The following is an 11,090-nucleotide window of genomic DNA, read 5'->3' on the forward strand; positions in this document are numbered from 1 at the left end:
TATATTGCCCCAAAGCAAATTACGCAACAGAAGAATAAAATGGTCAAAAACAACAATTTCCAACACTACGATTTGCAGAAAAGGAAGGAAATAACAAATCAGAAAACACGGGAAAGGCGCGATCACAGGGCACGAGGTAGGGAAGCATAGGAATCGCTAAGCACGTGTCCGCGTGCGTTTACGAAGCACCCGCCTAATATTTCACGAGCGCAACGCATGATTCGAAATTACGAGGCGACTGCTTCGTTTCTGGACGTTGCCAAAACTGAGCATAATTTCGGTTTAGCGAATGCATTTGCGCTAATCTATTACGTTTGTATCGCGATCTCCATGAAGCAGACACCAGCTGCGCACTGCGGCAGTAAATTCCTAGAGCGAATAAAAAAAGTGATTTTTTTATTCAAAAAATTTAATCAAATCAAACTTATTTGATTTTTGTTGAAGGCGCCTGTTGACAATTTTTGTTGAAGGCGTCTCGGGTGTAATCAGAACGTTAATTCTGATCAACAGGACTTCGATCGCAATTCTCCTAAACGTATTATTGCTGCTCACTGCGCAACCAGAGTGCAGCTTTTCCAACGGAATCATGGGTAGCTTTGCTCACAAACTGCAAAAGTGTTCGGTTAAAATATAATAATAAATAAAACCAAATCTTTGAACTCGCATGTTTTAGCGCGTTCGAAAATTATGAACTGCCGATATGGTACTCGACAATAAAAATAATTTTGAACCCATTTTAATGGATGACACAATGTTTACCAATCTTTGCCAGTATACTTTGAACACTGGATAAGCGGTGGCAATCCTAGGCCAATATAGCCAGCTCCCGGAAATGGCAGAGCCAATTCTGGCAAAGAGTGGAACAACACTGGCTAACATGGCCCATGATAGCCAGGATTCGATGATGGCACAGCCAGCAATGGCAAACAGTGGGGCAATCCTGGCTAACCTGGCCCATGATAGCCAGGATCTAATTACGGCTCAGCCAATACTGGTAAAGCGACGGACAACCAGGGCCATTGTTGGATGTGCTAAGGAGTGGCACAACCAATATCGGATGCTCACTGGCAACTCTAGGCCTAGTTAGGGCCACGCTTTGCCAGTGGATTTCCAATATTGGCCCGCTGCCGTGTCCTACCTGGGATTTTTCTTCACTGTGTTGCATCTAATTCTACAAAATGTCGACTAGACCATCTTAGTAATAATGGTACAATGAATTCAATTAAATGTTACAGTCTCTTGTACCAGTGTTTACTGACTATTTTAAAATTGCACAAGATGATGCTGTTCACACATGGTGAGATCACAGATGCAAAGAAATGAGCCTGCAGGTATGCACAGAAAGAAATGAACCCATAATTCCAGAAACTAAATTTTGTCTTACACAGGGCTGTACCATAACTAAGATGGGTAGCCTACATGTGCAAGGCCTGTCAACTAGCACAAGACCCAGCTTGGTTGCTACTAAATCACATGAGAAAGGAAAAAAATCACACTCCTCCTTCTGCTGCCTTCTATCAATGCTTGCATGTGGCACTAAAGATGCAGGTAGACAGTCAGACCACCGAAACTGAGCAAACTAGCCCATTCAGGTGCACAATTTTTGCTGAGAGGCCATTCATCTGACAGGCACTCAACATTCTTGGATTTGTGCAAACAACTGTTGATTCTAAAGTTGATTTGTAATCTAGCTAAAATATTTTTGATCACTTGGGCACAAAGCTTAAAGCTTGCCAGCAAGCAAAATGGCAAAAATGCTTGTAAAAAGCACAAAGCTGCAATTAATTTCTTCCTTATATTTATAAAAGTTGCTTAGTTATGTATGATGGCATGTGGATGAAATTTCAATTTTTTTATTGTCTTGTCTAGCATCACCACAGACCTAAAATTCAGATATTTTTTTAAAGCAGTATAGAAAATTACATAGAATTATTACTATGTTGTTGTGTTGTGTTGTGTTTGGTTTAATGGCACATAGGCAGCTAAGGCCATCACGCGCCAAGCACAAGGTATAGGAAGTGTTTTTTCGAGATTTAATAAAAATGTGGAAAGTGATCAGTGGTGTAAAGGGCCTAAAAAGTTCAACTACCTAGCAATAACAGGGAAAACAAGATTAAGGAATGGCTAATGGTAAAATCTTTAAAAAGGTCAGGTAGCCTCAGCGGCCATCCTTGGCTGGGCAAGGATGTCGAGGATCCCAACCAATCAAATAAAAACCTCAGCCTTTTTTCTCAAGAATGAGAAAGTGGCTGAGGGACATCACGTGTATCACTGGGTCATGATTTATATTTTGTTGAGACAACCTGCTTCTGTTAAAAAACTAAAAACACAAGACATGGAAACGATTGCATTATCACCTATGAGCAACGCGGGATGAAAAGGAATGAATTGATTATAAAACAGCGAAAAGCACTTTTTCCTTCGCTTTTAGAGTCTAAAGCATTGAAATAAAATATGATTAACCGTCAGTTCATCTCCACATGTACAAACTGGTTTGTCTTGTTTACTTAGCAATAACTTGTGTGTGAGGTGTGTATGGCCTATACGGAGACGACATACAGGGTCTGTTCTGAAAGTAGTAGGACTGGTTTTTTCCTGGGCGAACGGCCGGACGATAGGTGGTCTGCGCGTGCAGGATCGTTGAAGGGGAATATTGGAAATGCTGGGTAAAATCGGCAGTCGGCTCTCGGCTGTTGAAGAGAGGAGGTCGCTTGTACTGTGAACCCCTGTCGAAACGTCTCGTCACGCAGAATCATCGAGCGTTTACCGGATCAGCGATACGCGATCAAATTTTGAGTAAATCTTGGTAAAACGGGCAAAGAGACTCACAACATGATTAAGGAGGCCTACGGTGACGCTTCCATGGGTAGATCAGATGTTTTTAGTGGAAAAAGCTGTCCCGAGAAGGTAAGGAAACAGTGGAGGAAGACGACCGCTCCAGACGCCCTTCGACCAGCAAGACTAACGAAAATGTGTAGCGATTGAAACATTTACTTAACAGTGACCGTAGAATGAGTATCAGAATGATTGCTGATGACTTGAGCATTCCTCAAACCCAAGTTTTTGAGATCGTGACAGAAAACTTACCCATGAGGAAAGCGTGCGCGAAGTTGGTGCCGGGAGTGTTGTCAGAGGAGGAAAAGGCCAACCCGTAGGATCTTCTTCATCATGTGAAGGAGGACCCTGATTTTTAACCTAGCACATGGCGGCAACGCTGCCTCAGCCCCCCTACAGCCTCGACTTGGCCCTGCCAGACTTTTTTCTATTCCCGAGAATAAAATCGACGCTGGAGGGGAAGCATCACGGATCGGTAGAGGTGGTTCAACAGGCCGTGACGAGGGAGCTAAACAGCATTCCGGTCCAGGCGTTCCTGGAGACGTACGAAAACTGTAAAACTCATTGGCAGCAGCGTGTAGGTGCGGAAGGGTGCTACCTTGAAAAATTGTAATCGTTTGTACTATTCTCTTGACTAAATTTTGTTTAAAAAAATGAGTCCTACTACTTTCAGAACAGACCATGTATAACGACTTCCTTAAAACGTTCCAGGTGCACACATGACTTCCATTCTTATAAACTGGTTTTACCGAGTGTAGTTTATTATTTATTTTGTTGCTCCATACGGACTGCCATTTTTGTCGTCCTTTAAGATGTACTATGTTTATGCAATCTTTATACGGCATATTTACATTTTTTATTTGCTTGCCACGAGCTTGGGAAGCGCAGAAATTTGCTCTTTCGTTGCCTTTTATGTCAACATGACTTGGTACCAAGCATAGCCTTACGTTTTGTCCTTGAGCGATGGCTGTTGCTATGTTGTTTATGATGTCACCAAGCAGTGCAGTGGTTGCATTTCTATAGTTAAGGGCTGTAAGGACACTTAGCGAGTCAGTGTAAATAATACTGTTTGCGAGGTTCTTGTTTACAATTTTTTCTACGGCTACACAGATTGCGTAACATTCGACAGTGAAGATAATTGCACAGTGTGGAAGCCTTACTATTTTATTCAAATTCCTTCTACCATCACGCTTCCAGCGTAAGTATGTGTTTCTGAACCATCTGTGTAGAAAGCTGTAAAAGTACTGTACTTTTCTTCGAATGTAAGAAATTATTGTATTATATGTTGTTGTGGAATTTGTTTTACGGAACTGTGCAAGGGTGAAATCGCAGACTGCAGGGAAATTGTATCATGGTGCCAGTGGATGTCGTCTTTGAACAATGCGTGGTGAAGTGTCTAGTACGCCCAGATTTTGGCACATCTCTTCAAATCGCAAGAGTAGTGGCCGGGTAGCTTGTGGTTTGTTAATAAAACGTGTTCTAGGTGGACACTTTGTGGCGATTGGGTGACATGTATTCTTCTGCAGTGAACGGATTTTTAGAATGTAGGCACATGTGATCATGGCTGTCTGGTCTGCAAGTGATTGTTAGTTTCTACATAGACTGGGTATGGGTTATGTTCTGTATTATTTAGAAATGAATTTAAGCGCACAAGAACACACACACACGAAGAGGAAACACACAGGACAGCGCTAACTTCATCCGATTTATTCGCAGGTAAGAGAGCAAAAATATATACATAAAACGAGACATGCGCAGAAAATTCTGTATGCAGTAAGTTCTGTATTCACCGGTGAAAATACGCAAACCTAGATTATGCACTGGATCCAGTTGTTTAAGGTATGATGGTCTCGCTGACCCATAAAATATACATCGATAGTCGAATGTAGAGCGCACTACAGAGCGGTAAATTTGTAAAGACATGTTCTGTCGGAACGTAGTTCGGACGGCGCAAAACAACAAAGACAACGGAGACACGAACACAACAGGACGGGCGCCAACTTGCAACTGAAGTTTATTGCACCAGACCCCTACATTTTATGCATCACCCCAGCCATATCTCGCAAGCCTATCACACAACAAAACGAAATTATCATCAAAAGTCCGAACACCGGAAGTAGGCGCAACTATTACAGACAGATATGCCTTCTGCACTATACACATGATAACATTTTCCTTATTTTATAAGTCTTAAGATTAGAAGAGCGCGCAACCCACATGAAAGCAATTCATTCTCAAAAGAAATACACACGCTTGAACAAGGTAACCAGAGCGGAAACTCAACAATCCTGATTTAACACAAATTGTGATAATGAAAGAAAGACCAACAACAAACGCGGAAAATTTTGGTGGACATGAAAACTTAAACCTTCGGGGAAACTCCCCAGCGTCAAAGAACTATTTCTAGCGTTATAGTGCTCATTCAAAACTCGTAAAAAGAGCAATAATCGTCAATTCCCTTCTGAGTGCTTTAAGAAAGTCGTGCCATCACAGGATGTCATCGAGCTTTGCTGCCCAAATTCAGAGATTGCATGAAGCCGGTTACCCGCCCCATTTGATTTTGGCTGTTTCTGAAATGTTAGTTCAGAGATTGAAGCAGCCTCAGGATGAGAAACTTTTAGAAGCAAGAAAAAAATCAGTCCCTGTGATTCCCTACATGCATAAGGTTTCCAATGGCATTAAAAAAGTCGCAAGCAAACATCAGGTGCAGGTTGTGTTCTCGGCCCCATCAAAGTTGTCAAAGATTTGCACTATGTCAAAACCGAAGAAGAAACGACCGGTTTGCCCTATTAAACATCAAAAACAGTTCACGAAATGCAGATCACAAGTGGTATATCAGATTCCTCTAAGCTGCGGTCTTGTGTACATAGGGCAAACCGGTCGATGTTTTAATCAACATGCCAGCGAACACATGCGGAATGTGCGCCAACAACATGGAAGTTTCCTTGCAGACCACTGCAAGATTTGCAAAGGGTGTAGTCCGGAATTGAGCAAAACAGTTTTTTTGAAGAGCGGTAAAGACAGATTTGAGCGGGAAGTAGTGGAGGCATTTTTTATTAAGAAAGCTGGAAGCGCATGCGTGAGTAGGCCTTCAATTTCAATTAGTGACGCTGAGGTGGCTTTTCTAGAAGGCTGTCTTTAGATTTTATCTTTGACGCTGGGAGGTTTTTTCAATGATTTTAAGGTTTAGGTTTATGGGGTTTAACGTCCCAAAGCGACTAAGGCTATGAGAGACACCGTAGTGGAGGGCTCCGGAAATTTCGACCACCTGGGGTTCTTTAACGTGCACTGACATCGCACAGCACACGGGCCTCTAGAATTTCTCCTCCAAAGAAATTCTAGCCGCCGCGGCCGGGATCGAACCCGCGTCTTTCGGGCCAGCAGCCGAGCACCATAGCCACTGAGCCACCGCGGCGGCTCAATGATTTTAAATTTTGACGCTAGAAATAGTTCTTTGACGCTGGGGAGTTTCCCCGAAGGTTTAAGTTTTCATGTCCACCAAAATTTTCCGCGTTTGTTGTTGGTCTTTCTTTCATTATCACAATTTGTGTTAAATCAGGATTGTTGAGTTTGCGCTCTGGTTGCCTTGATCAAGCGTGTGTATTTCTTTTGAGAATGAATTGCTTTCATGTGGGTTGCGCGCTCTTCTAATCTTAAGACTTATAAAATAAGGAAAATGTTATCATGTGTATAGTGCAGAAGGCATATCTGTCTGTAATAGTTGCGCCTACTTCCGGTGTTCGGACTTTTGATGATAATTTCGTTTTGTTGTGTGATAGGCTTGCGAGATATGGCTGGGGTGATGCATAAAATGTAGGGGTCTGGTGCAATAAACTTCAGTTGCAAGTTGGCGCCCGTCCTGTTGTGTTCGTGTCTCCTTTGTCTTTGTTGTTTTGCGCCGTCCGAACTACTTTCAAGATATGAACCAACTAGCCCAAATCAAAGTACTTCTGTCGGAACCCCAGTGTTTTCGTGACACTACTTTTGGTATATTCAGGGAGCGAGAAGCTTTCTTTTTAAGTGTGTTTATGTGTGGCAGGAATGTGAGTTTTTTGTCAAAAGTTATTCCTGAAACTTTGTGCTCATCTTTTACTGGTAATGTGACCTCAATCATTAAAAGGGCGGGATCAGTGTGCAGTCTTCTTCTAAGCGAGAACAGAGCAGCTACTGACTTTTGCGAGGAAAACTTGAAACCATTTTTGTTTGCCCATGTTGTTAGTCTGTTTACTGTCAGCTTTATTTGCCTCTCACACAATGTAACGCTAGAGGATGTGCAAGCAATCTGGAAATCGCCAACATAGAGTGAATACATGATGGACTTTGGAATTATTTTTGCTAGGGAAATCATTTTTACTATGAAGAGCGTAGTGCTTAAAATCCATCCTTGAGGCACACCGTTCTCTTGGGTCAAGTCCTTAGAATAGGTGGCACCAAGACGCACTTGAAATGAGCGATTGGACAAAAAGTCACTCACGCTTTTCAGGATCGTACCGCGGATGCCGAGGTGTCCAAGGTTCCGCAGAATGCCAAACCTCAATGTGGTGTCATAGGCTTTCTCCAAGTCAAGAAATACCGCTAGGCAGTGTTGTCTGTGCATAAATGCTTCTCGGACTGTGTTCTCAAAGCGGACTAGATGGTCTGTTGTAGAGCATGGATTTTAAACCCACACTGATGAATGTCCAGAAGTTCACGGCATTCTAATAGAAACATTAACCTTATGTTCAGAACGCTTTCAAAGGATTTTGAAAGTACGCTTGTCAGGGCTATGGGCCTGTAATTGCTTGGGGAGGTAGGCTCCTTTCCTGGCTTCAACAGTGGTACAATAATTGCTTTTTTCCAATCCTCCGGTATTTCTCTTGATACCCATATTTTACTAAAATTTTCAGAAGTGAGTCTACAGCGGGTTCGGACAGATGGGCGAGCATTTCGTAATGGATACATACGATCTGGTCCTGGGGCTGTCTGTTTAGCGGAAGAAAGTAGGCTTTTAATTTCTTGGAGTGTAATTGGACTATTATATGCTTCGTGAGCATTGCCCGTTGTCGGCAGTCTTTTTCTTTCAGCAGTGTTTTTATATTGTAAAAATGTGTCTGTATAGTGAGAGGAACTAGATACATAAGAAAAATATCCACCTAATATATCTGCTTGTTGTTTTATATTTGTCTGTACATTAGGGGCTGTCAGAAGAGGGACTGTGAATGGGGACCCTATTGAAAAAACTCTGCGTGAGTTTGCACGAGAAAAGTGATTTTTGTACGATCACGTTCATTTTGCACACGAATGCGCAGAAATTGTGCGTTACCTGTACGCATTCTGTGCGTCCTGTGTGTACATGTGCGCGTACTGTGCCCTGATGGACATCCACGCACACTCTTAGCGTGAAAAAAAATCGTGGACTCTCGTGGACAACTCTCTGTGCGTGGGCATCTGCGTGCTGAGAGGGGGCTTGCCGAAGCTGTGCGTGCTTATGTGCATACTGAGCAAGCTCAGTGAGGCTGCGTGTGGCCATGTGTGCGTTTGCTTGCTTAGTAGCAACTTGTCGAGACTGTAAAGGCCCATTTAGTGTGAAAGCAAACAAAGTTCGAGCATTCAGTTAATGATTACTTCTCAATAATGAGCAATAAGCTCACGTTTTGCTGTTTTATAATTTTCGTCTTGGCGTAAGTACCCATTAATCATTTCCAACTTCAGCAAACAAATAACCAAAAAATTATCTTTTAGTGTAAAATGGTTGTTCCCTTCGATACTGCAGGGACCTGTACATGACAACATGCACAAAGAGCAAGAACTTGTCAACATTGCAAGTTCATTGTAAAATAATGTAAAAAACAAGCTGTTAATGACTCTTACAGCATCCTTCAGCTCTTCCTTTAACCAATTCTGAAAGTTACAGATATCTTATAGATACATGATGAAAGCCATCCAGAGCACTCATGTTGTTGCCCGTCATGCAGACAGCCATAATGAGAACAAAAGTAACTGCGCAAAAGGACGGGACAAGAGAAAGAGAACCACACGGGACAAACGCAGACTGACAACTGATTTATTCCACCAACTCCTCTTCCCTTCAGCAGCAAAGCGCATGCGCACCAACCACAAAAACAAAAAACAGAAGCGACACTCATCTCGTGGAATCAAGGAACTCGAACTCCTTGCGGTACAGGTGTACTGAAGCATCGCTAATGCACTTATCAGGCCCTAACCTCGCGATTTCCAAGGCCTCGATAATTTCTCGTTCTTTCTTATCCCTCGAGCGTCCGATAATCTTAGTCCTATCGAAAAGCGGATTACAATCTCTGTCATCATGCTTGCAAGTGTGACAATGCTTAGGCAGATGCACACTTGCAAGCATGATGACAGAGATTGTAATCCGCTTTTCGATAGGACTAAGATTATCGGACGCTCGAGGGATAAGAAAGAACGAGAAATTATCGAGGCCTTGGAAATCGCGAGGTTAGGGCCTGATAAGTGCATTAGCGATGCTTCAGTACACCTGTACCGCAAGGAGTTCGAGTTCCTTGATTCCACGAGATGAGTGTCGCTTCTGTTTTTTGTTTTTGTGGTTGGTGCGCATGCGCTTTGCTGCTGAAGGAAAGAGGAGTAGGTGGAATAAATCAGTTGTTAGTCTGCGTTTGTCCCGTGTGGTTCTCTTTCTCTTGTCCCGTCCTTTTGCGCAGTTACTTTTGTTCTCATAATGTCGTACCAACTAGCCCCTCACCGCACTCTTCTAGACAGCCATATTTCGAAATCAGAAGCAACACAACCATTTGTTGCTTGCACTCGAACGGAGTCAATCAATGGAATAACTCTGAAAGGGCAACAGTGTTTGTTAGGTGCAACAAACAAGCTTGGGGATATAATCAGATTCAATCAAACATGACGTGCAGAAAGCGAATTGTGAGCTGTAACAGGAATGTTACGAGGCAATTTCCAAAACTTAAAGTCATTAGCATAAATTTATATACACGTAAAAAGGCCATGTAAGCCTACATGAAAAGACAGTTTTGAATTCACAGTTGGTGTCAAAAGTTCAGAAATTAGTGCCCTCTCTCAATTTCAGTGACAAATCACAGATCGATTAATTAATTCCCAGTATGGCTCCAGAACAAATCCAATGAATCTCAAATGTGCGAAGTATATATACCACACATGTTGCCTGATTAGCACCAGCATTGCATGATGCATGACAAAGTATCACACTCTTCATTCTTCTTCAATCTGTTTTGAAATTTGCACTACCACAAAGACCATCTGGATGGACTATGACTCCATCATATTGCTGAGAGTCACATTCGGAGACCAAGAGCAACACAACAGTGCGCTGCACATGAGTGGATATAATGCACTGGGACAACTGTGCACAGTAAGGAACGCTTGTAAGGCGTCAGGTATTTGCTTGGGGAATGTAATCGAGTTCAGTCATGTTTCATGTGTAGAAAGGAAGATAAAAGTTGTAGCAGAACTATGAAATCCAACATCTAATACTGAACTTCCCCAGGGGATCTACACACACATAAAAAGCATGAAAGGATAAGCTCAGCGCATCTGTATGCAACCATCAGATACCATCTTGAAGTTACCAGAATACCCAAAACAACTTTGTTGAACTGTTCTACTCTAAACTGAAATACTTTTCCTTAAAACATTTTTTTCCAACATGCCGTATAGCTAATTATAAAATAAAGAAAAGAAGCTGATAAAAATTTCCCATCTCAAACGTACTGATAAGTAGACAAATCTGAGTGCTTTCAAGAAAGGTGACGCGCCCGGTATTCAGTGTCCAGAAGCATACATAATGCTGCAGAATCCTATAGCAAATAAATTTCTTTTAGTTAACAGATGTCCATGTCTGGTCACAAAGTCAATACCAAGTAAGGCGCATATCCTAACCTGCAATTGCATGAAGCTGCACGTGCTTCATAGGCTGTAACTCCGCCAATAACTGCTACATATTTCCCACCTCTAGCACGAGTGCGGAATCAAAATACAGCATGGAAACATCAGTTTTGTTGCTTTAGGTTCTTTACTATGCTGTTTAGGCAATAGACGAGTTTGCATGGGCAGTTCTCGATTGAAGTAACGTAAAAAAACCTCCGCACTCCTTTCTGCTGAAGCGACTGGTGGACCACTTTTGCATGTCGCATCTCGTATGACTTGCTAAGGGTCCAGACTGACACACGCACTTCGTCAAACCTTCACACAAAACACTCTTCGCTTTTGCTATAAGCTCCGGCCACAGGCAGTAAGTGTCCCGT

Source organism: Amblyomma mixtum, chromosome 10 (assembly GCF_055824585.1).
Source record: "Amblyomma mixtum isolate Tamu chromosome 10, ASM5582458v1, whole genome shotgun sequence".
Taxonomy (NCBI): Eukaryota; Metazoa; Arthropoda; class Arachnida; order Ixodida; family Ixodidae; genus Amblyomma; species Amblyomma mixtum.